This window comes from Haliotis asinina, chromosome 10 (assembly GCF_037392515.1).
Source record: "Haliotis asinina isolate JCU_RB_2024 chromosome 10, JCU_Hal_asi_v2, whole genome shotgun sequence".
In the NCBI taxonomy this organism is placed as follows: domain Eukaryota; kingdom Metazoa; phylum Mollusca; class Gastropoda; order Lepetellida; family Haliotidae; genus Haliotis; species Haliotis asinina.
Window position 1 is genome coordinate 28,682,917 of NC_090289.1, and position 27,706 is coordinate 28,710,622.

Here is a 27,706-nt window from a genome sequence, read left to right on the forward strand (position 1 = left end):
ATATTTAATTATACCTCACCCCCTGAATAACCTTAGTCGTATCTACGGCTCAGCGGAGTGTTGGTACATTAACATACTACTAACTACATTTGAGAGGAATCTCAAACATAAAAAATAACTTTCACTAAGACGTACATCAATAGCTGAATCTGCAAAAAAGCAATCCAGAACATCCCTCTTTGATCATGTCATCTCTCAGTTATGGAAGGAGAGGTGGGTAGCCCAGTGGTTAAAGCGTCCGCTCATTACGCCGAAGACCTGGGTTCGACTTCCCATGTGGGCACAATGTAGGGAACCCATTTTTGGCGTCCCTGTCCGTGATATTGCCGGAATATTGCTGAAATCCATACTCACTCACTCACTCACTCACTCACTCACTCACTCACTCACTCACTCAGTCATGAATAGTACGTGGCACACTCTTAATAACAGCACATAAACACCGTGGAATAACTGACAGCATTCTTCATCAATCACCATCACAATTGGTGCTAATTCTGAGGGTTGAGTACGCTCGCTATCCCAGGGACAGAAATAGGTATATACATAATTAAACTGGCCGTTCTCCCCAATGTCCACTTCTTAGAAAGTCAGACAAGTCTGTGGTCACAGCCGGACAGAGTCAAAAGGCAACTGAATCATTTTTCAGATTGCGTAAAAGGACGGCGCCGGTTTTACAGCTGCGTCTGTAGATTATTCTTCCGATGGGATTTTCCAGTCTGGTAAGAGTGATCCTCGTAATCGAAGGGGATATCCATGGATTTGAAGCTGATACAACCTTAACGACTGTCGGGGGAAACATTGACTCACAAACAATTGCTTCCAATCCTACTTTTTACAGTAATTGATTGTTGTAAAGAAACGTAATTCATTATACTCTGAAAAAATACCCTTTAGTATTGTGCCACGGAAAACCTATGTACACCACAATGGGTCATTTGGAGTGGTAACGGCCGGGGGAATGGGCAGTTTGATACGCAGTTCATTGTTACTGGAAAAAAGGATTGTTGTTGATGGATTTTCTTATGTGGCAAGAGAACATCCCAATGAGTCATATTGGGTACACTACCTTTGATACACATAGATCAAATTTATGATAACGTCTGGAATATTATTTTATTTTATGGTCAGTAAGTAAATGGCGAGTTTCTACGACTAGACAACGTGTAGGATGCCGCCTGATGTATGATATCCGCAAAGTGATAAATCTGCAGGAAATAAAATCTGACAAACAGAAATGAAGATTTCTATTTGTTAATGTACATTCACAAGTATATACATGGTGCAAATGAAAACCCTTTTTACTATCCTCAGAGAGGGGCGGTGGAGTAACCTAGTGGTTAAGAGTTCGTACGACACCCCGAAGACCTGGGTTCGATTCCCCACATGGGTACACTGTGTCAAGCCCATTTCTGGTGTCATCCGCCGTGAGTGAGTATGGTTTTAAGTCAGTTTTAGCAATATCCCAACAATATCAGTTTGGGCTAACACCAGAAATGGGCTGTACACATTGTAAACATGTGGGGAATTGAACCAGGGACTTGGGTGTGATGAGCGGACGCTTTAAACATAAGGCTAACTTACCACCCTACCTGTTCAAAGACCAAACACAGACAATCAGATAATCGATGGACATTTAGTTATACAATATAAATATGAAATTCCAAACGGAACCTAAAACAAGGAGCTGAGGCCATGAAGAGTATGACAGTTATTAAAGACTTTAATGGACAGTCACCTTTTTATAAATTATGTCTATAACCCAAGGTAGTTGAAGACAGACTACGAGAAACAGAGCATGGGAAATATCCCGAGAACAGACTCACAGTTTTGAGACACGATGCTACACAAATTTGGATAGTGACACAAATTCCAACTCTCCCTTTATTTGCTTTCAATACATATTGATTGACTTCAGCCATGCTTCAAGCTTCAAGATGCCGTGAAGATCCGGGATGAACTGATCTTCAACAACCCAAGTAGCGTCTCAACGCAGTAGTTGGTCAGGCTCGTAAATGTGGTTGATCAGTGTACAGGTATCGAAATTGAGTATTTGGCGGCCATGATGCCAACCACTAGGTTGTATCATAACTAATTACTACCAGTCTTGTACTCTTTTGAACGGTGATCGAATAAAGGTCATGCTCAATCATTCCATAAGTCACTATACTTGTTTGCATATTTTGTCCTGAGATTAAAGTACAAAGGGTATGTAGAAAGTGGGGTGTCTGTCAGTTACATTGTCCTAAGTACCATCCCGTTTACATCAAGTACAGCGTTTTCGTTGTGCTTTCATTGAAACAAAATATTTGGAAAATTTACCTTCATACAAATCTCTGGATTAATTTATTCAGATATTGACCAAAACGGATAAAATATTATGCATATTATTCATATGCATTATAATGGCACGCTTAGGTTTCTGCGCCGATTCTGGAACGGTGAACTTATTGTTTCAGGAGATACTGGATTAAATTTTATTCAAAAATCATTTGCGAAAAGTTGCCCAGAGACTGTCTTCATTTCCAGAAACCGAGATCAAGATTTTGCACATGCTCCAGACTTGCATGGGCTGATTTTGGGTGTATATCTTTCAGGGTGTGGATGACCGACAAACTACAATGTAACTCCTCTACACTACTCAAAACTCACCCCGAAAAACCCTTTACGGTACACGGCCATCAAACAAAGTAACATTTTTGCTCAGAACTGTACATTTAAATTCCATGTCTTCAGTTGTTTTAGAGGTGGTTGGGTAGTCTAGTGGTTAAAGCGTGAAAACTCACGGAAGACCCGGGTTCGATTCCCCAACATGGGCGCAATGTGTGAAGCCCATTTTCGGTGTCCCCATACGTGATACTGCTGGAGTATCGCTAAAGGCGGCGTAAAACTATACACACTCACTTCAGTTGTTTAACATCAGTGATGTAAAAAAAGCCCTCAAGGACGTTATTATGATTAAGTTGTGTTCCTATAGGAACGAGGATTTACGCAAAGTGTGCACACTGGACGATAAAACCTCCATAAACGAAAAATATTACTAAAGTCAATTATTCTTAAACATACAGCAAATACAGAAAGCGCACTTAATTTATTTCCATGCAACAAACATCAGTAAATGTCAACAAGATAAACGACAAAGAATGCTGACAACCCACGGCTCCCATGACACATTACCGAAACTTATATCTTGGCAGGGAGAATATTTATAGGTCTAAGACCATCGTGCCATTTATCACAATTAACACAATGGCCAGATTCATGTAACCGATTCCAAAAAAGAACCCGTCAATACAGCAACCGTTTCTTTATCGAACACTGAAAACCAATACTTTATCATTGGAACCTAACGGTGCATGTGGACATAACGAGAACAAGTGATTAACCTGACATAACATATGAAAGTGGCGAGGAAAGCGGCAGAGAATGTCCGTTTTATGTAATTGCTTGCATCCACGCAACGATATTGCAAGCGCCGACGTCAAGTCTAGTCACGTGGCGGAGACACCGCCTATGGAACACCATTAGGGACAAAAAAACGTGATTTGTTGATTACTGTACATGTCCCCGACGTCAGCGGTCTCATTTAGGGCTTATACCGCAGCCTAATAACTTGCAGGGATATTGAGCATGTTGAGTAGTTGACATGGGAATGGTTCCTGGAGCCGGATAGGTTCTATACAGTAACCCTACAGAGAAACACCAAGCCAACCGACAGAATAAATCTCTGAATGTCAGACATAGATGGGGTAATATATGTTTTCCCCTCGTGAATTTCGATATAAATTCATATGCCATGTTCTTGAAGTGGATTTAACGTTACAACAAGCCCTCAAAGTGTTCGCTGATCCCAGCATCTGAATGACAAATATATTCACGATGATAGTATTAATATTGATATTTTAAAGCTTTATGGGCCGTTTTGAGATCGATATCAATTGATTATTGGAACGGCCTGTCTCTCAGCTCTTATGAAACACCGGAGTAAACCAGTATTGAATGTTTTGCACGTTAACTGAAATGAGATAGGATATAGGAGAGCGCCCAAGAGAACGCCTGTATTGGCAGCCTCATATTAAAACACACATGAGAGCCGACACATGCTGACATAACAATCCTCCAGGGAACTCCAGCGCGATCCACGTATAGATTTTTCTGCCGTTTCCAACTCTCTTCCACTATGCTGATTTGGTGATTACAGGCTAATGTCAAAGTTGGAGAAATGAGATAAACTTTTGGATCTTTGACCTATATTTCTGCATCCATTTTGAAAGTGGAAGTGTCAGTTGATGATGTAAAATGAGACTGGTAGTAGTAGTAGTAGTAGTAGTAGTAGTAGTAGTAGTAGTAGTAGTAGTAGTAGTAGTCGTAGTCGTAGTCGTAGTAGTAGTAGTTTAAGGTGGATGGTTGGTGTTTTAGTAACAATATTAACAGAACAAAATAACAAAGGACAGTTAATTGTGTCTACAATTACTGAGAAACAGTATAGTTGCAGTACTGTCCTCAGCAGTTACGGCAACACAGCGACATTTGCCCTAATGATATGTAACAAAGCCACCAACAGCAGCCGTTTATATAACTGTATCATTTGTCTTTTCTTGTCTCGACTTGCGTACAAGGAGATTGATGAAGTGGATAAGCATAGACAAAATAGTTTTTATGCACTACAAATATTACAGAAACAATACTCCATGTTACCGATATTTTCCAGTTCAATTCTTTGTGAATATGAAAAATGTAAACCTTATTCAAATACAATAGTCCTGTACCATTTGAAATGACAGTATCCTAGCAACAGATTCTGTAATGATATGACATTATGACAGAAACTCCCAGGCACAGCTAGGTTACCTTGAACCAGGGGGTAAACCAACTGTACTGCGATGCGAGGAGTCTCGGATTAACGTGAAGGTATTTCTTCTCAGCTGGTGATAATCGATATACAGGACTATAATCACGCTGGTAGGGTAAATGAGGCGGAAATCGTTACATTATGCTGGGACCCGAGTCACGCTCTGTACGAGCTGCAATGAAGGAAATATGCCGGTGCTGATAACATGTATTTGTGGACAACATGAGACCCAACAAAAAGCACAGACTGACATCTCTGTCCATTGCAGGTTGTGTTCGCATCTATGATATGACTGATACGTACCACACACTAGGTGTGCGTATTTTAAGATGCAAGTGTATGAAATTTGAATTATATATACAACAAACAGTACGTTCACGTTGTATGTGTGCGGGTATTTCACTATGTACAGAAAGAAAATGAAATATGATTGACCACAATCTCCAGGGTTGCTTGTTTGTTGTATGAAAAAAGGAGATATACCTCAAACAGTAGGTTCACCTCAGATATACGTCGAGTATTTTACGATGCTGTTGTACAAGTGAATGAGTTTAATTAAAAGCATCTTTGATCAGTGTAGCAGTTATATAACGGTGTGTCAGTTTTGTGTTGTTGTGAGTGAGTGAGTATGGTTTTACGACGCTTTTAGCAATATTCCAGCAATATCACGTTGGGGACACAAGAAGTGGGATCTACACATTGTACCCATGTGGGGAATCCAACGCGGGCAAACGAACGCTTAAACCACAAGAGAACCCCTCCTTTGCCAAGACAATTGCTTAGTCACTGAATTGATATGATTTTGATGGTAACAAACAAACCTATTTTAAACTGAAAGGAACCCAAGGGAGACCAGAGAGCCAGGGGAAATCTAGACTTGCTTCATATAGGAATTTAGCACTGCGAGGAGGGATAGGCTGTAGGGAAAATAATGTGCTTCAGGGACTGTGGGAAAATCTTTAGTGAATCAGATCACCAAGGTGAAACCAGCAATCCGACAAACCAAGCATCCTTCCACACCCAAGGGACCCCACTCTGCACTGAAAAAGAGATGGCATAAAACAAGTACTTATTTTCTCTGTTGTGATAAAAAATTAATTCTAAAAGTACTTTTGTCACGCTAAATCCTACGCTAAAGTCAAGTGCATTTTTGTGGGCATCAGTGTATTTTATTGCCCGTCTCATTACCATGAAGAATGTTGAAGATATTGTTTAAACAGTACGTCTTCTTTACGGGACACTTTAAATAAATACAAACTTAGGATTTTCAGACAAAAAATGATTCATTGTAAACCAACATGTAAACGATAATTCCCAATTCTTGTCACGACCAAAGTCTCCATAACCTCGATGTCAAACACACAACTGCCTTGCACACTTTTCAGGACAAAGCTGAGTTCGGAACTATCTTCTCATGCATTTTTATGGAACCCGGAAAATAAATATTTGAACGAAATCAGACGAAGCACCATCGAAATTTAATTGTGTTTCAATTCAAAGACTGGCACTAGAAAGATAATATTTGATGAATAAATGATATTATTGCTCCGATCAGCGCCTTGCCTGCGGCAGGTGTCTTCAAGATATTTGATGGGAGGGTTCATATTATTAAATACGACTCAGCCTGATTGGCGGGAAAGGAACGTGGAATTCCCTTGTGGTGGAAAAAGCAGATTGCAAGATACATAATTTATCTCGTCGGCAGTAATGGTGTCTTGTAACGTTCAGATACACTGCATTGTTCTCTCTCTTTGTAGTAATATTTATTTCTCGATAACTATACTCACCAATATGATTGCTGAATTTGTTAAGTAACGAGTTAAAGGTATTGTGAAGACAAAATATTGTTTGCATCCTATAAGAAACAAGTGTGAAAAGGACTGAAAAGAAACGAGCATGTTTGCATAAATGGCTACTACGCGTAAACCTTTCTTGTTTGTATGTTCGTCACTTAGCTGAAAAAACATTTGAAAGTAGGGTGCTGGTAGTGTGTTGCTGGTAGGGTGTCCCATTCTGGTTGAAGGCAAAATGCCTGATTTATGCCGTCGTTGCTAACATTTATGCGTCTGGAGTTTAAGAATACCACAGTAGTATATGAAACAGTCTGTTAATTTAGTGTGATGAATCTTCTGTTGATAAGATTATACAAGCTGTCTTTGGGATTGAACTAGACTCCGTGTCTGCCAGTACATAAGGTAAATAAGTTCTTGGCGGCTACACGTTTCAGCAGGGACACCAGTTCGCTAAAACATCACCTCATTCTCCTCATCTCTTCTCATTCCAACTCTCGCTGTCCCCGAGCTATGAGTCGATACATGTGGTGTTGTTTAACATAGACAACGCGTTCCACTGAACGTCAAATTCTGGCTTTTCACGCCTTGGGTCTCCTTCACCATTTCACAAATACCAATGTTAGTTTGCATTTAGGCTTGTATTTTTCATTCATGAAGCTTTATATCACTGTTGAAAAAAACTTCCTGCCCTGGTTCCAGATGACATGACACGAGGCTAGAATGAGGCTCTGCAACAACGGTGAGATTTGATAACAATTTAGACAGGCGGTCAAGCATGCGCAGTTTCATCAATATTTCAAAATGGCTGCCAGGCCTTCAATCGATCTGTCATTCGGGCCCCGCACAGGAAATTAAAAACAGGTGAAATATTAGCGTACTTTTATTGGTCTCTAGGTACAGGAGAGTAGTGGTTCGTCAGTTTTATTTCCCAAATATTATCTGCTAAATGGGAGCACTAGAATTTCTGTCACGTAATTGCCGTGTCTATGCAACAGCGTTGCTGAATGTGTGAGTGAAATGAATGTTTGATGCTTGCAGTGTGTGACTAAGATGAATAACATACGGCAAACAAAAAGAGACCAGTACACTGGAAGTTATGTGCAATAAAGGTTCTTATTTCAGATAGCCACTAATTCTGCTGTTGGCTTTAATACATCAGAGATCGCTTACATCATGGAAACCATGTTCGCTGCGTGGCATGGACGAGCATGAAAGGAGATGTCATTGGTGAAGAAATATGGGCCGTTACCAAAACATGATGTAAGAGTTTATACTGGAATGGTGCATTTTAGAGCGAGGTCGTGGTAACAGACACATTTTTATGATGGGAACACTGGGAAATACGTGAGAAGAACTTGCCGGAAACAGTCAATGAAAGAACGATGGATGAACGTTAGTTCCATGTGGGTTTTGCGTGCATTGCTGTAAGGGATTGGTTGGCTTGTTGGTAGCGTAACGCCGTTCTCAACAATATTCCAGCTCTATGGCGGTGGCGTGTACATAATCGAATCTGGACCAGAAAATCCAGTGATCAACAGCATGAGCATCGAGAATGACCACAACTACTGGGTTACTGACGATGATGTAAAGTGATGTCACTTTTGAGGCCGGAGGCCATTTTGAGGCCGGAGTAGCGTAACGTACGGTAATGTAAACGTAACGTAAACGTTGTCGAGTGAGCGCTGTCCATCGCCGTAGTCATATGGCGGTACGAGGGGCTAACCGGTGTCTGAAACTATGAGCAAGGACTTAGGCCAGACAGGTCTGACTTCAGTACATGTATATGCGTTACTGCTGACCCTTTCACAAAGCACTAAGGCGATCGTATGTCAATGAGGTAACCTCAGTGCAATGTTAAAGAATGGGAGTTAAGGTTAACCTTAGCAAACACTGCTTCGTGAAAGGGGCCCTATAGGTCCTATTTTCAGGAATAGTGATAAAAGTGCACAGCAGGCATAAATGACACTCCTATACCGCCACAATTACTAAACCAGCCACCCTCAAATCCCACCACCTTGTCTTCCACGACCCCACCCGATACCCACTGTCAACGGCTGGATTAGCCAAAATAACCATGAATGGGGACGTTTATGGACTTTGATCACGTCCGTCCGTTTAACAGGCTAACATCCAACAAAAGTTCTTAATTTATTTATCTACGTAGTATAATAAAAAGGAGCCAAGAGACTTTAAAATATTTAATTTCTGAAACCGCAGGAATCTAGACCTGCCAGTTATTAGAGATTGGCCTTGACTGTATTATATTTATTTGTTTCAAGGTCTAATTAATGACAGCATAATTTTGAGTCCTCGTATTCTCAAAGATGTGACCATATATTATGCTGTAAATGGATTTAAAGAGCAGTTTTAAAACCTACTAAAACTCTCTAGATTCAAGGGATAATGGAATTCATCGGAAACACAAAATACAGTTCTGTGTATAATGTACACTTAACCATCAGCCAACAGAAACCAGGAAACGAGGTATGTGTTTGGAGAGAATGGGCGACGGGGCCTTAATCGAGGCTTGAGGGTTAGCTCGGGGTGCATTTGATCCCAGACTGTGTGATGTCGATGCTCCTGGCGATGTTGTGATGCCGATGAAGATAACCATCCCACAAACGAATATGAGCAGGACCGACAAAGCGTAACAAACAAAGAGATTCTTTGTGCCCTTAATGTGGTAACCAAGACACCGTCTGAACCAAGCTGATATAGACCAATGGTTGCACGATTACGTTGTTGCAACAAAGCAAGGTGCCTGTTTTTGTCTTTCCCTACTTCCCAATAGCTATCAATTTCCATCGTATATTATCTTCACAGATCAAGCGAGTGTCCGATTCCTTTGCCAAAGAACTGTAAGTAGAACAGAAGGTATCGAATTGCGGCCATGTCGTTTGCCGAGAGCAGTTTATAACCAAACGAGTCACGGGGCTAATTCAAAGCAGTTGTTCAAGCTTCCTTAAGTATCGGCGGAGACTATTAAACTAATGATGAGAAAGAACACACGTCTCAACTAATGAATAATGAGTTATATGTGACTCTCAGAAGGTAATGTGCTGGCTCCGAGCCTCTTAACTCCGTTTGGTCGTGTTCAGTTGAGACATAGGGTATAAACACCGGGTTATGGTGGCTCAAAGAGAGACCCACAGCAAGTCGGGCTTCAGCTCCTTCTGAGGAGCATCGGAACAAGCACCCGTTAATACATCGGTTTTGTTACGTATAATGAAGAATATTTTCATAATAATTGTGGATATTTGATAATAGTATCATGCTATTGTATTTTCTAAGAATACTTGTCAGATCAGCGAGTCTATTTTCTTTTTTCTTCTTCTTCTCTTTCTTCTTCTTTTTTTCTACGTCTTCTTCATGCATTTATACCACAGTCTATGTCATGCATTTATACCACATATCAGTTCGTTCGAGACATTTATAAGTGTTTGCGTGCGTGAGTGAGTTGAGTTTTACGCTGCACTCAGCAATATTCCAGCTATATGTCGGCGGTTTGTGAAAAGATCGAGTCTGAACCACACAATCCAGTGATCAACAACATGAGCATTTGGGCCATTGGGAACCGATGACATTTATCAACTAAGTCAGCGAGTCTGACCACCCGATCCCGTTAGTCGGCTCTTACGACAAGCATAGTCGCCTTTTATGGCAAGCATGGGTTGCTGAAGGCCTATTCTACCCCTGGACCTTCACGGGTATATTAGTGTTTGACAAAACCGAGTTGACAATGTTAATTTCTTCTCACCTGTATTGTCAGTCAATCCCACAGAGCCGACACTATATTATTTTTCTTCTTGCCACCCCTCTCTTTGATAAAAAATCCCCACATAAGGCAAATCTACATTTTGCCCCAGACCAGACTTAATAATTAAAATGTAATTTGCAGGCAATTTGCCATTAAGACGCTTCTCCAGAATAATCAGAACAATCGTCAAAAACAACTTCAATCTCCATTTTCCTTCAGATAATGAAACTTCAGTGATGTATGTCTTCTGTAACACCCACAGACATACTCTTGATTTAGAAGCTCCAAACGGTGCCTCATCAATGCTACATCAGACCAAAGACGGTACCAATCCTTACCACGACCTTTTCGGCACTGAAATATGCAGGAGAGCAAAAGACAATTAAGTTCTTGTTATCGCCCGCCATTGTCTGTGGTGACAAGCACGTTTCCCTTGATAGCACAAATGTGTTATTTTCTAGGTAGAGACAACTTTGTTCCAACGAGAACGTTTCTCGGACGTCTCAGACGTCGTATTTACTGCTGTCATTGTTTGCTCCAGTTATTTACGGATACTCCTGACAAAAAGGTCTGTTTTCCATTGTCCAAGGCGACTATGCGAGATGTCTTCTGTGGCAAAGATACAACGTGTCTACAGGCAACATGGATTGGCACTTTGGAGACTGGCCATGATAATAAAGAGTAGTTGTTGCTTGAACAGGCTAATGATTGTTGTCTGGTATCTGGATGAAACTGTTAAATACCGCCTCGACTGATGCTGCGCTAATAGTATCTGATGAAAGCGTTGGTTGCACACGATGCAAAACAAGACAGCTATAGGCCCGCAATACTCAGCTCGCAGAGGGATCATTTATTAGAAATAGTTTGAATCACGGCGCATACGTGATGTAGTGTTCTAATTACCACACGAACTAGCATGTTTGGGACCGTCAACCGTTTCAATTTATGAGATTCTGTTTCTAAAAATATTTTGTTTCAGAAACTACTGAAACTGAGAGACAATGACTCACGCTTTCCCTTAGAAATTTGCTGTTGAAAGCCAATCATAGAAGAGACGTTTTGGAATCCACCTATCGAAGACTCACCCGCACTGAAGCAAAATGTGATCATTTGTATGTTCATTACCTTTACTTGTGATACATACAGGTACAATTAGTTATTTGTATCCAGGTTCGATGGGTAACAGTCTCGATCCATGTGAATAATTCAGAGAGATTCTTCTCAGTTTCTGTGAAACCCGTTTACACTTCGTACATTAAGCTACATAAAGCGACTCGCATATCAACAACACACACAAAGTACACATATATCAGCTACACGCATTCTACTAAATAAATACCAGCAACATAGACATGCTACATACACTGAGGTACACGAGCTACATCCATGGAGCTACACAAACAATAACTACAAGCTACATACGTACGGTACACAATTATAAACTACGTACAGAAGCTACACATTTATCAGCAACACATACGCTACACATAAGGTACACAGACAAGCCACATATATACTAACGGAAAACAGTAAGGGGTCACCTGAAAGCATAAGTGTTCCCTGCTTTTTCCATTTTGTTTTCACTGGCTGTGCGATACAAAGCTTGTGAAGAAACCTGGAAAAGATAAAGTAACGCTTGTCCTTTCAAGTGATCCCTCATTTTTCCCTCAGTATATTAAGCTACACATTATCAGGACTGATAACAGCTTTGACAGCCAAGTTTAGTTGTACACTTGGTCCATTCTAGTAAAGTCATATTTGGCGGTCAGGCAATGTGGAACCAGAACCAGTTTTGGAAAAACGTTTGAATTTTGGTACCGGAGGTAAGTCGGGAACAGTCTTAGTGCAGGGAGTAGCGCCTCACAGGATTTACAGGCCCTAAAAGCACTAACATGCCACCTGCATGGGTGGAACTTAACCCCAGAAGCATCTTGTTTTGTTAAACTGTCAACAGCCCGGTCATATATGGGTTAGCAGATTTCTTCGACCATTGGCCAGCTTGACACAAGGCAGTATCATAACGCTTTACACAAAGAAAAGGTCTTAGACCATATGATTCTACACAAATATTATGCCATAGACTAACTATCCCCTTGTATCCCTTGTAACGTTGTATCCCCTTGACAAATCTATAATCTGGTCAGAATTGACCTGCTGTCTAATTGACTATTCTGTCTCAGCTGTATCCAAGGCCGAGCTAGGCAGGCACGAATTAAGACAGGAGTAATTTGGTTACTTGAACTTTGCATTCTTTCTGTTATTTCCACAGGGGTGCACTCGCATACAAGCTGGAACACCAGCTACCGGCATATCGACGACACGGATACAGGCTACATATTACAGTTATCACTTTAACACACATCGGCTACACATATTACATACACATGTTCAAGCTATGTGTAAGAGTTTAACACAAATCGGGAACACGCATTTAAGCTATATCTATCCACGTATTATTTCCACATATTAACCTATACACAACTGTGATTGGGCCATATCTCGTCAAGAAGAATGCGTAGAACACCCTTAGACTAAGAACTAGACCCTGAAAAAGGAACATATTTTACAGGGAACAAAAGCTCATTAAAAATTAAATTTTAATTAAAAGGAGACCTGCTCTAGACTTGCCACATTTTAGGGTCAGTATGACCGACCCTGAATAATGCGTGTATTATTTACAATAATGCATTCATGTTGAGCTGGAACCAACTGCAAAACCAGGCAGGTAATTCTGGAGGCATCAAAGCTGAAGGGGAAAATGGACAAAATGGCCACCACGATGTCATCAGGTATTCCCTGGGAGTTCTGTGTGACCAGCGAACAACTTGACCATGGGGCTGAGGATGATCAATGACCGGTGGGAGTTTTCTGGCTTCACTTAGTAAAATGTTTTTTTTTTAAATACCTGCTTTAAATACGGATGATTATCGACGAACAACAGTATTGATATGAAACGATAGGTATGAGATGACTGAGAACCTTCTGAAGAAATGACAACGGTTTCATCACTCTGGGTATCAATGTTCTGGACGCTTGTACATGTTCATCGCATATTCTGAAAACTGAGAGGCAAATACCAGCGGCTTCTGCAGAGCAGTCCGTAGTCAGGATGTGTCATAGACCAACAAACAACCAGGACAGAAGGTTTGTTCCATCATCTGGGAAGGTGATGTCTGTGGTTTCCTGGTATCTCTAAGAATCCTACTTGCAGACTCTCCCTTGTCCGGTTCAACAAAGTATGCGTAAATGCAATCGTAACTTATACCCTGGCAGTCGTTCGACTATCCTGTCGCTAAAATCGCTTTGTGCACTTGGGACCGATGCCATTTATGGCCACTATTATGCTACTGAGACAGCTGAGAATATCAAGGCTAAATGTCGTGGAAACCTCTTGTATGCTATTGCAATTCATTAGGCTGTGGATTGTATGGAACATCCTTCGTACTCGCCAGATGTAACGTGAGATTCCCACCTCTGTCCCTACATTAGGAAAGCACTGTCTGACATGCATTATGGAAATGATGGTAACGCCATGTTTGTTTTGGAAAACCGACAGCATCACCACCGTAGTCGTATACACCGAGTAGTATCCCTGGGTCGGATTCACGATCAAGCAGTCTTCATGAAAGAATTGCCCTTCCCTCTCTCTCTCACACACACACACACACTCTCTCTCTCTCTCTCTCTCTCTCTAACTTTCACTCTCTCTCTCTCTCGCACGCACGCACACATGCTCAGGCTTTCGATTCACCACAAGAGAAACTAGTAAAATAACGTACTCCAGTGTCCAATCTTTTTATCCTATGAAACCACATTACTGACTGCGAACACGACGATTTAACCAAACATTACTAGCACCAAGGCCGCTGTAATTAAAATAAAGTAAAATATATGAAGAAGTTACGAAACACATTCTTTCAAACATCAGTAGAAAATAATAACCAGTCTTGACTATCCTCAGAAACAAGTTCCGGTATGAGACAGCAATAAGAACGTTTAAACATAGGTATGATTTTCTGAAGGCAACAATTCTCGCCTTCAGCACATAGAGTACTGCCACCGAACACATACAGCCATCGAACCAGGCCGTGCTCAATCTGATAGCCAGTGGATGTGCAGTTACTGAGATTGAGTGAGTGACTCCCTCTGACCCCCTCCTCCTTGCGCTGAAAACTGATTACACCAAGAAAATGCAATTTAGCGTGACAATGGGAGATTGATCTCGCATATCAGATATGTCCTCCGTCCTCGTTATAACGTACGTCGCACCCAACATCGCATTATAACGGTCCGTAATAGTGCTTATGAGTCTTATACTATGGTCGTTACACGAACTCTCGTTTTGACAACCCATACATTGTTGTGTGACAGGATGAAACCTGCTAAATTGAGTAATTAATGCTATAGTGAGGGGTAATATATCTTTAATATTGAGCGGCAGAGGCGCCATTATCCCTACAAATTAAACGAGGCCTCTTCTCTCCACACTGCCTTCCCCAGTGTCGGGGTAGGAAGACAAACTACCGACTGCTCCATTAGACCTATTACGGCCAGAAATTGCAGCGCGGAGGACTCTGTTAGGTAATTATTTTTCCTCGCGGATGAACTTCCGGGCACAAACTAAGTGCTGCCCAATCACGGAGACACATCGCGCAATGATCTGGAATTGTTTTCGTATTCAGTAGATAATAGTCGGTGATGGTTTTACTGTTATTTTATTGCGAGTTGTCTGTGATGTTTCGGTTAACGTGACTTGAATGACGTGTTGGGGAGAGTTATCGCCCCTTTGTATACATCACGTGTTACTATAGGCGTTATCCAATCAAGCTGGCTGCAAGTAAGACAAATAACAAAGGATGTATTGCTTCCATATGCAGTTGAACCTAATTGTCAGCTCAGTCGCTCCAGGTGCAATGATGCGCTCTTGTTTCATATGTATCGCCGAAACAATGGCTTTCGTGTTTGCGCTGTTATAAATCACCTTGTTATTGTAAGCATTCTGTCGTATGCACACGCGTTACCTTGGAATTACGGATTCCCTTCGAATGTCAATGTTCTCGTCAACTTTGACTGGTTATGTGGGTCTGTGTGTTTTAACAACATTCGTTGTCACGCGTCAGCCTCTATTTGATTATGGAATGGTGTGTTCGGAATGCTTGTCATTTTTCTTGTTTGGAGAAAATAATTTATTGCTTAAACGTGCTGGATGTAATATGGTAGCACTTATTTTGCGTTTTATAACTTATACTGATTTGTATTCGCTCTCCAATTACATATTATGAGGTTAATAAAAAAAGTGAGTGAGAGAGTGAAATGTATTGAACGACCCGTAGACTTTAACTGAACAAAAAGGCGAAAACGCCTTCTTGTGAAATGATGTATCCTTCTAACGAGTTTAATGACAGTTGTCATTTGCTGTATCGTATACTGAAGCGCAAAAGAAACGCAAGTTTAAAAAAAATGAAATCTCATATGATTACGCGTTCGTGTTTATGGAACGTTCATGGTAAAGTGACAAAAACAGATTTGCGTTTCTTTTGCTGTTCAGTATATATTGACATCATATTGAACCTGTAAAGACTGGATTCGAGTTTATTTTCAGCCGTTCCTGTTTATCGTAAATATCGATTCAAGGGATCAGCTGGTCAGGCATGCTCACTTCGTTAACATGTCATCGAATCGCAGTTCCTAAGATCGATACCTATGATTTCATTCATTGGATAGTTTAGTTGACTATTTAGAAACCGCTCCGTACAATAAAAAACGTGGTGGGTGTGGAGTGAAACAACAAGGACAAACATATTATTTATAGATGTCCGTTTGCATTCCAAGCCATAGGCTTCCAAGCCTACACTGAACGCTAAGTTCGTGGATATACAGCACGTCTATCCTTTAAACGACCAATACAATAAGCGAACTCTAAGGACGCCAGTCTTGTATAAGACAACTTCTGTTTTACTTTTATTTTCATAACTAACAACCATTGCCTCAGAGACTCCTTCAAGCATGGTTTAACGCTGGTTTGAACAGTATTCAAGAGTTTCTGCTGTACAGATATCCTCGTTATCCCCATGGTATACGTTCCCATAAATCTCCACTATACCCTGGACGCATCTACGGCTCTGCCCGAAAATATAAATTACCTCCCTTGGATGATTTTCTGTCCAATCAGGTGTCTACGCTGGGAAGTTGAGCGAACCAATCACAACTCACTTTTGCTTTTAAAATTATTTAACCGATTAAAGATGGCAGTACAAAATCATGCTGAGGAACTTTGAAAGAGGTAGAAGGAGTTCTTGCATATACAAGTTCCGGGTCCGACATTGAGTCTGTATGATTTCCTCAAATCTGATCAGCATTGCAAACAAACTCTCAGAACTGCGACCGTTATCTTTGTTGACACTATCAAGGTCGGTTGTAACGGCGGCATGCCTGGAATAGAACTCGGGTCTTCAGCGTGACGAGCGGACGCTTTAACCATTTAGCCACCCCACCTGCCCAGAGGATTCATGAAGGCATAACTTCCCTTAAATATACGACCCGTGAAGATCCGGGGTAGAATAGGCCTTCAGCAACCCATACTTGCCACGAAAGGCGACTATGCTTGTCGTAAGAGACGACTAATGGGATCGTTGACTTGGTTGACACGTGTCATCGGTTCCCAATTGCGCAGGTCGATGCTCATGCTGTTGATCACTGGATTGTATGGTCCAGACCCTTCTATTTACAGACCGACGCCATATAGCTGGAATACTGCTGAGAGAGGCGTAAAAGGGAACTCACTGATTCTCTAACTCACCTTTACATATACCGTCAAATCCTAACTATTGACAGTGTTAGTACCGAGCGTGGAGCTGTCTGTCGAAAGCAACAACGCAAGACAGCGATAAATGTCAACATTGATTTCCCAGGAAAACAATAAGATTGCCTTGCTAACGAGAAATCGTAGAATGTGTTACAATCAATGTACCATGCTGAGCTTAACATAACTAATACATTGCAGTTGACATTCAGTGGGTCTCTCTTTGACATTTTCTTCAGGAGTTCAGTAAAAGAGCGAGCAAGGCACAGAGTACATGTCAAACTCCTATATCGTACGTTATTTATCAGATCAATAACCTGTATACCAGCTAAAGCCATGAGTGATGAATTATTACTAACGTGACTGTATCGTTATCCTTCCCGTCGGACTGAACTCGAGCCTTTAGAAGACGTGATATCAAGTAAAACTCACTGTGTTGCGTTCCGCGCTGAAAATGAAGTAGGGTCGGTTGGTTAAAGCGTTCACTCGTCACGCTGAAGACCCGGGCACGATTCTCAAAATGGGTATGTGTGAAGCTCATTTCTGGTGTCGCCCCGCCGTGATACTGAAGGAACATTGCTAGAAAGCTACGTAAAACTCAACTTACTCCTTGAAATATGCCATGATAGAAATCTAACTGGCATTGTGGAACAAACGTAGGCTATTGGTCTGCTGCACACAGTAAGGAGATGTGTTACCATCAGAAGGGTTGGAGAACCATAAATGACTGGTGACAATGATAACAAAGTGCCTTAGCATGGAAATGCGTGACTGTAATCATGCGTGTCTCAGACCGCAGTTAACCCCCTTGAGTTTCACTATGTCCCCGAACGAAAATAGGAGATTATGGCGCCTTGTTTAAACGGGTAGTGAATGTCTGTGCTAATTTTATTAGAGTCACTTGTGTGCTTAAATGAAAGTCGGCCAACGTACATATCTTTGTCTTTGTTGTTGTTGTTGTTGTTTGTTTGTTCTAACCTTCTATGATTTGGCTCCAGATGTTTTTACAGTGCCAGCTCACCGAGATACCATGCCACAGTTAAGAATCAATACCCCACTCAGAGTCGATCAGGCCTTGCTGTACCCATAAATGTCGAGCCCAAGACAAGTACCATATTTTAACGTCTGTTGGTATAACGCGAACAGGCCCGAACCCGCGACCTTCTGTTCTCCGGGCGGACGCTCTATACACCACGGAAGTGGTCTACTGGCATAGTAATGAAGTGGAATATCTTCATATGCACCTGCTGCAAATATTGCCGAGTTGCAGCCGTGAATGTCTTCCCCATCTCATATCTTCCTTATCTCATATCTTCCTCATCCCATATCTTCCTCATCCCATATCTTCCTCATCCCATATCTTCTTATCTCATATCTTCCTTATCTCATATCTTCCTCATCCCATATCTTCCTTATCTCATATCTTCCTTATCTCATATCTTCCTCATCCCATATCTTCCTCATCCCATATCTTCTTATCTCATATCTTCCTTATCTCATATCTTCCTCATCCCATATCTTCCTTATCTCATATCTTCATTATCTCATATCTTCCTTATCTCATATCTTCGTCATTCCATATCTTCCTTATCTCATATCTTCCACATCCCATATCTTCCTTATCTCATATCTTCCTCATCCCATATCTTCCTCATCCCATATTTTCCTTATCTCATATCTTCCTCATCCCATATCTTCCCCATCTCATATCTTCCTTATCTCATATCTTCCTCATCCCATATCTTCCTTATCTCATATCCACATCATGTTTAATCTGATCAGTAACGGTACAGGAAGACGTCGATTTATTATATCGCCCATGGACGATCACTAGTTCAGGTGCATGAGGGACGTTTCAGTGGAACCTGCGATCCAAATTACGGTCAGACGCCTACGGTCTTTAAACCTTTTGGAAATATACTCCGAAAAAAACAACGGCATGGGCAAAGGTTATAACCTTTGTTATAACTGGCCAGACTTGTATCGTCTAAACTCAAATCAACTGTTCAACGAGGTATGTGACATACTGAGGTATTGAAATGTACACCCCTTTGATCTTGCAAAACAAACTACACTAGAATAACAAGAAGTGATATCGACAATCTCCAATCACATTCTAGTTCTCGTGGGAAATCGGATATAACGTAACACACACGATTCCAATAAAATACCTCATTTGAGTCCATCGTTCTGTTGTTGAGGCTGGGTTGACGGTTAGATAAGATGTTTCTTTTATTCTAAGCATGGACGAAACACCGACGTAAAGCAGTTGCGAAGGCGAGCAAAAAAATGTATATGTCGATTTGAAATTGAGACATATTGCGCAGGATTTGTTTGAAATTGAAATCTGCTTTGAAAAGAAACAACTCTTTTGCTTGCACGTGCTTCAACTAGACTTTGGAATCTGCGGATGTTCGCGTCAATATGGGCAAATGGCTGTTTGATTGTTACTTCAAGGAAGCCGGCAAATATTATCAAATTCATTCTCTTTAGATCTTGCATTTTTAAGTTTGATTTTTCAAAGCTTTTAAGACTTTTTGCTCCACTTTCACGTGCCAGTAGAAAAGCTAATTTCAACGGGTCCATCACGTGAGTCAGAAAGAGATGGTGACGAATGTTTAAAGGGACACGGAGTTTCCTGAAATCAACGTAGCTAATTACAAAATAATTAGATTGTTAATGTTCAAAATATTTCTAAAATCTCCAAAATACTGCGAACTAAAGTGTATTTTCCACACTTCCCAATTCGACTTTGTAGTACTGTCATTAGTCATAACTCTGACCAAACTATAAAACAATATATTTTTAAACGTGACCAGACGTATAAATCTCAGCGAGAGACCGGCCCCTCATAAAACAGCCTTTGTTTGGAGCAACTTTGTCCCTTCAGGCGATCCATACTTCTGGTTGGTCCACTGTCAGACCATTTTCGACATGATGTGTATTTTCATTTCCAGTTGGGTTCTCGGACTCAATAAATTGATTAAAAGTCGCCCTCAGAGCACGTCGGCCATGACTGAAGTCACAACATAACGAAACCGCGCATGATTGAAAACAAAATTCACAACATTTGATCCTCAGCTTGTTTCTTTTACAGCCTAGCTATCAGTCTGCAACCGACGCGCTCTGAAGGGGCGCTAGACAAATGTCACTACGCATGCGCCCACGCGAGGACCTTGCCTTCATTAGCAGAGTGGCCCGTTTGGATGAGATGATTGATGTTTTACCAGTAACATAAATCTCTATTACCAAGACGTTGTTTCTCGCTCTCCGGTGGAAAAAAAGTCAAAATTTATGCAACGTTGATAAGAGTACGGGTAGCGAGACTGTGTTTTTACTAGATTCAGCTGAACACCTGTCTTTCTCGTCAAGTCTCGTTTTCTACCACGAGACGTTGTTTTTCTCCACTGTTTTTTGTGCCCGATTACACTTTCACGCTATAGCTGTGGGGCGGTTGGTAAAAGAGTGCGTTTTCGTCTCCGATTATTTATTTCAGCCAGTGACTTCCTGTTTAAATTTGCTTTTATCAAAGAGAGGGTTATCACTTTAATTTGCCTAGAGTTTTACAAATTGCACTATCCGTTTGAATTACGGCTGTGATGCACAAGGGAAGTGTCGAAAGTCCTAAGTGTGTAATCTGTTTACTAGGCACCAGTGATTACCATCTCTTTAGACTTTGCATTTACTTTACATCATAAATTTCTCAAATATTAGCCTTCGTCTTACTGCTGGTAAAAACTTTCAAATGATTTACTTTCAACGTGCGATCCGATTCGACAAAAACGCTCAATGGCTTCTTTTTTCGAAAGTTTTAAACCGAAACACACAGCCTGTGGTGAGAAGTGAAAACCTTTGTGAAAAATTGGACCCCATCTGCATTCGTACAAGCCTAAAGACACCTAAGATCTCTGACATGGTCTTCGTGCGGTCTTCTGGAGCTCGAATCTATGTTCTCGGCCATATAAAATCATACCTTCAATAAAACAAATGCAAATTACTGTAGAGATATACATGTATATAAAGTCATCTATGACGTCATGAACAGTTTATAAGGTCACCTTCCATAATTCGCTTTTGTTACGTCACATTGCTAAGAACAACAGACATAACGCTTTAGACAACTGCATTCTCATTGGTCAGCGATGTCGAATTCCTTTGAACGCAAGACGTGCGGTTTTGAAGCAGCGTTCTCATTTATCCACATTTGAAACATCTGAATGGATAACACGGATTTACGACAACTGTGTACTGGACCACTTCGCTAACGTTGGTACGTACTAATGTTTATACGACTGACACGCATCTCGAGAGTTGACCAATCGTATTCAACCCATAGGCGAGCGACAATTTGCGGAGAGAAGAAAGAGGAAGGTGACGTCACTTTCCATGAAGTTGTGATTCATTTTAGACACAGGGCATGTAAGTCAAGTTGGAGTGAGCGAGTGAGTTTAGTATAACGTCACACTCAGCTATATTCCAGCTATATGACGGCGGGACCAAACAATCCAGTGATCACCACCATGAATATCGTTCTACACAATTCGGATTCGATGACACGTATTAGTCAAGTCATCTAGCCTGAGCACCCGATCCCGTTATTCGCCTCTTATGGCAAGCATAGGTTCTAACCCGGGAACTTCACGGGTCAAGTCAGTTTTGTAACAGGTTAGAGCTGATACAATAGTTTGTAATACACACATTGAACAGCGATGAGAAAAGATATCGTAAAAACAGAGAATAGATTTGCTTTTTAAATGATATCGTATACTTTATGCGATTTTAAAGTTTGTTTATTTGTTTGTTTGTTACGCTCAGTTATATTCCAGCTATGTCTCGGAAGGGCTATGTATAAAATCGAGTCTGGACCAGACATTCCAGTGATCAACATGACGTGTAGACTAACAACTAGTCTCTGAAATGAACATATTTTACTGAAGAAATTAAAGTTCATAGCAAACATATATAAAAAATTACATGTATGTGTGGCAGAGTCAACTTTGTATATAGTTACTGCTGTAAATATAATAAACATGTGAATCTTTTAAAGTATCTTGTCATGGTATTATTTTGATGAGATATACTATTTCATTAAATAGCCTAAATCTACCTAAATTTATCAGTTACTTTACCTTCAACATTTTGTATCCTAACCCTAGCTCCCTAAACACCAATCTAGTCTCAATGTAATCTATTTCAGTAATACTCATTTGCACTGCATGCTTTTCTCCTGTCAATCCCTCTTAAAGCATGTCCTTTGCTCAGGCTAGTGTGTAAGTTCTATTGTTCTGTGTTCATCCAAGCATGTAAGGTATCATGGTATTTAAAGTTTAAGTTGATCTAGTTTTATGTCAGTATCTTATGTGGTCAGCGTCAGACAGGTTGTGATTTTTTTGGGATCGAGATCATGGTGATCTGGACTGTGTTTCATATATGAAGATAATGTGGACAGGATGACGTAGGTGTGTCAAGTTGGCAATAGCACAGGTGTCACCAACCTGGTTAAATCGTCTTTATTACAATTATGTAATAAAATATCCACCTCCTCACACCCCAGTGGCTTTGTGGTTTTGTCCGCATCCTAACGCTACTACATCTTGGAGCCCCCAGTGAGGAAGTTGGACAGGACACTGCCATAGACGACGGACCTACGTCTACCACAGATGATGAAGTAATGACCACAATAACCATGGGCAATGATGACACCACCCACGACCCATGATCATCGTTCAGTGAATACACACTGTTGGAAACTGTTTGCCTGTTGACATGTGTGTCTGTGTGTATATATGGACACTTGCGTGATCACACATATGGACACTTGTGTGACCAAACAAATGGACACTTATGTGACCAAACAAATGGACACTTGTGTGACCAAACAAATGGACACTTGCATGACCCTGACCTCCTCGTGAAGTTCGGCCAACTGCACTTCATACATTGAATATTATTTTCAAGATGTTATCCTAACTGAAGTAACATTGGGTACCCTTTAATATATTGCTCCGGAGCTAGTATATCTTATCACTAAGGTGTTTACTTTCTAATGTGAATTTATGGTGCTGTCTTTAGTTAAGTATTAGTTAAGATTAGTTCATGTACTTAGCTGGATAACTTAATTATTAGTATTACTTACACATCCGCGCTATACAACCACGTTGTGTCTGTGTGTATGAATGTGTATTAGTAGTGTTAAGTAGTTAGTAAAATAATTATTTATGTTCGTAATCACTATTTAGTTTAGTTAACTTTAGTAGTGTATCCTAATAAACCTGTATGTTTAGGTTATATTAGTTAGTTCATAGTTTAGTATACTGGTTCCCTTTGTGGTACAGTTGTAGGGTTTGTGTTGTGTTCATTCATTCCTTTGGTTATTTCATTCAGGTAACTAGGGGTTGTTATCTCATTGTCTGCTTCTTATATCTTCATTTGGTATTGCCTGGAATCATTCATCATGTAGCATACCATATACCGGTATATAAACCTCCTGCGTGTGTACCCCTGCACATATTTACCTGATTTAATTTATCATCTAAACACAAATCAAAGTAAACATGTAACTTATACTCCTTAAGTTAATATTTCATACCACTGACGTAATTAAATATGAACAGTCCCTAAGCCTTATATATATTTAGGGTATCATTGATGGCTTCACCGTAAGCTCTACGTTGTAAGCCGTGATACAAACTCTGCGCATATTTCATGCAGCACGTGTTGCATGTTGTATTTTCCGCGAATTTTTCTCACCAATCTCACCGATCTCATCTATAGCTGAGGCATTTTATCGACAGAACTCTCCTGATGTTCCCCTGGAACCGCTGAAGCAGCTTCTCCATGTCGAGTGCGCGGATGGAGAGCTTCTACAGTACAGTGGTGTCATTGTTGTCGATATAGAGGGTTCTGGAAATGCATCTACCAAGATGCAGAGTATGCTGCTTGTTGTACCAGACAGCCAGTACAACAAGACAGTACCTATCACACTCGGAACCAACATCTTGTCCATATACCTCAACCAGTGCCAGGACAAGTTTGGACCAAGGTTTCTCCAGAAAGCCAATCTCCATTCACCGTGGTACTTAGCCTTCAGGAGTATGGTGATTAGGGAGAAGGAACTAGCCAGGAGGAACTTCTCCATCGGTAAAGTCAGGAGCCACGAGCCAACTGGTAAGATAGTGCCTGCCAACTCGGAGATTCATATCTCAGGTTACATTGACCAGCCCCTACCGTATCACGCTACTCATGTCATAGTTCAGCCTACTACTGGATCACAGATACCAGATGACCTTGACATCACGCCCACACTTGTTTCATATGATGGAAGCGGTCAAAAGCTCTATGTGGATGTACATGTATCTAACCTCACTACAAGAGCCATCAGCATTCCTAGCCGTGCTACACTCTGTGAATTGCAAGTCGTCAAGTTGGAGGATGTACCACGCCCTACTCCTAATCAGGACTCTAGTGTACTGGACCTCATGGACTTTAAAGAGTCATCCGTCTCAAATGAGGAGCTAGCACATGGAAGACAAGTCATCACTGACTACTTGGACATCTTCTCTACTGGCGACACAGACTTGGGACACACAGAATCAGTTAGACACAGGATTGACCTCAAGGATGACATACCATTCAAGCAACGTTATCGGCGCATACCACCTGCCATGTATGAAGAAGTCAAGGAGCACCTTAACCAACTTCTACTCTGTGGCGTCATCAGGCGCTCACGTTCTCCATGGTCGTCCAACGTTGTCCTGGTTAGGAAGAAGACAGGGAAATTACGTCTATGTGTGGACTTTCGCCAGTTGAACCAACAAACCATTAAAGACAACTATGCCATTCCAAGGATTGAGGAGATGTTTGAAGCGTTTGCAGGATCTCGGTATTACTCTACGCTGGATATGAAGTCCGGGTATCACCAAGTGGAAATTGAGGAAACTCACAAGGAGAGAACCGCTTTTACAGTTGGACCACTAGGTTTCTATGAGTACAATAGGATGCCCTTCGGACTTTGTAACAGCCCAGCTACCTACCAACGGCTCATGAACGAGTGTTTTGAGGGACTTCACCTGAAAATCTGCCTCATCTACTTGGACGACATTATCATCTTTTCATCATCATTTGGAGAGCATCTGGATAGACTGAAGCAGGTATTTCAGCGAATTAGAGAAACTGGCCTCAAGCTCTCACCAGACAAGTGTTCGTTCTTCAAGGAGAAAATCAAGTTCCTTGGCCACATCGTTTCAGAAGAAGGTATCATGGCAGATCCAGAAAAGGTTGAGAGAATACTGAATTGGCCACGACCATCAAGTCCAACAGCAGTACGACAGTTTCTTGGTTTCGCTGGATACTATCGAAAATATGTCAAGGACTTTGCCAAGATAGCCAAGCCACTTTCAGCCCTCATGCCCCATGGAAAGTCAAAAAAGTCGAAGAAGCTACCAGAGGGACCATGGCATTGGGGGGAGGAACAGGAACAAGCTTTCAATCATCTGAAGGAAATGCTAACCTCACCACCAGTCCTAGGTTACCCTAACTATGGGACACCGTTTGAACTTCATACAGATGCCAGCAGTAAGGGAATCGGCGCTGTACTCTATCAGGAGCAGGATGGCATCAAGAAGGTAATAAGTTATGCCAGTCGAGGACTAGGGAGATCTGAAAGAAACTACTCAGCACATCGTCTGGAATTTCTTGCACTCAAGTGGGCCATATGTGAGAAGTTCCATGACTACCTGTATGGAGCGAAATTTACAGTTCAAACGGACAACAACCCGCTGACTTATGTCCTCACAAGTGCCAAGTTGGATGCGACAGGCCACCGATGGCTAGCAGCATCCTACGACTTTGACATATTCTATAGACCAGGGTTGAAGAACACAGACGCAGATACTTTGTCAAGGCTACCAGAATACCAGAAGCTTTCCTCAGAACAGCTATCCATGGACACAGTCAAGGCAATCTGTGGAGTCGTTCATACCCAACCCTACGTGGAATCCCTCTGCCTCTCAGCAGCACCGGTCGATGAAGAGATATGCTCCAAGTCAACCGACCTGAAAGGAATGTCTGATAGAGACTGGCGCATGGCCCAAGCTGAAGACTCTACCCTTAAGCCATGGATCCAAGCTGTTAGGATGAAGAGGAAACCACACAGACAGGAAGTTCCAAGCACGAGGGTCAATACATCGATGTTCAGGTCCTTCAAATCACTTGTACTTGACAGAGGAATTCTACATCGGCGAATCAGTATGGATGGAGAGACAAAATTGCAACTCGTACTTCCATCAAGGTTCATCCAGGGAGCATTGCAAGGCCTTCACAATGACGTTGGACACCCAGGACGTGATAGAACACTCTGATTACTCAGGGACCGTTTCTACTGGCCAGGGATGCAAACTGACACTGAAGACTGGATACGAACCTGCAACAGATGCTTGAGGAGGAAGACACCAACCAACATCCGAGCTCCGTTAGTTTCCATCACAACCTCACAGCCTTTAGAGTTAGTCTGCATGGACTTCCTTACGCTGGAAACGTCAAAGGGTGGATTCCAGCACATCTTTGTGATCACAGACCACTTCACAAGGTATGCTTTGGCTGTTCCTACAAAGAATACAACTGCCAAGACTACAGCAGAAGCATTTTATAAGCACTTTGTGATGCACTATGGTATGCCATTGAGGATCCACAGTGACCAGGGAGCCAATTTCATGAGCAGGATGATGAAGGAGCTCTGTTCTACCCTTGGAATCTCCCAATCAAGGACTACTCCCTACCATCCTATGGGAAACGGTATGACTGAGCGCTTCAACAGGACTTTGCTCAGTATGCTGGGAACCCTTAAGCCAGAACAGAAGCAAGACTGGAAATCATTTGTTGCGCCTCTCGTCCATGCATATAATGCCACAAGACATGAACACAAGACAACGGGCTACTCCCCTTTTTATCTCATGTTTGGAAGGGAACCCAGACTACCAATTGATCTTGCCTTTGGAATAGAACTAAATAGGGAGCATAGTAGTTTGACCACCTACGTCCAGGCTCTAAGGGCAAGACTGGAAGAATCCTACAACATAGCAACAAGAGCATCTAAGCAATCCCAGGAGAATCAGAAGGCGGGATATGATGTAAAGGTTAGGGGAGCTACAGTACGGCCTGGAGAACGTGTTCTGGTGAAGATCCTAGCTTTTGATGGCAAACACAAACTTTCTGATAAATGGGAAGAGGACCCGTACACCGTTGTTTCTCAGCCTAACATGGACATTCCAGTGTTTGTTGTGAAGAAGGAACGAGGAGAAGGAAGGTCTCGGACCCTACATCGGAATTTGCTCCTACCCATCGGATCTTTGCCAGACGACCCTCAGGAGATCAGACCTGAGCCACCTAAACCAAAGCCAAGAAAGAGGACTGCCAGGACTGTGACAGAGCCAACAGAAACTAATGTGTCAGAGGTGGATGAAGTAAGGTCAATCACAAGCCTTCTAGTAGAATTTCCTACAGAG

General features: G+C 41.6%; 1 protein-coding gene across 1 annotated transcript in view; it reads right to left on the reverse strand.

Moving 5' to 3' along the window:
• Positions 1–27,706, reverse strand: part of LOC137299020 (frizzled-2-like) — a 440,584-nt gene that overhangs the window by 275,200 nt on the left and 137,678 nt on the right. The window lies entirely within an intron of this gene.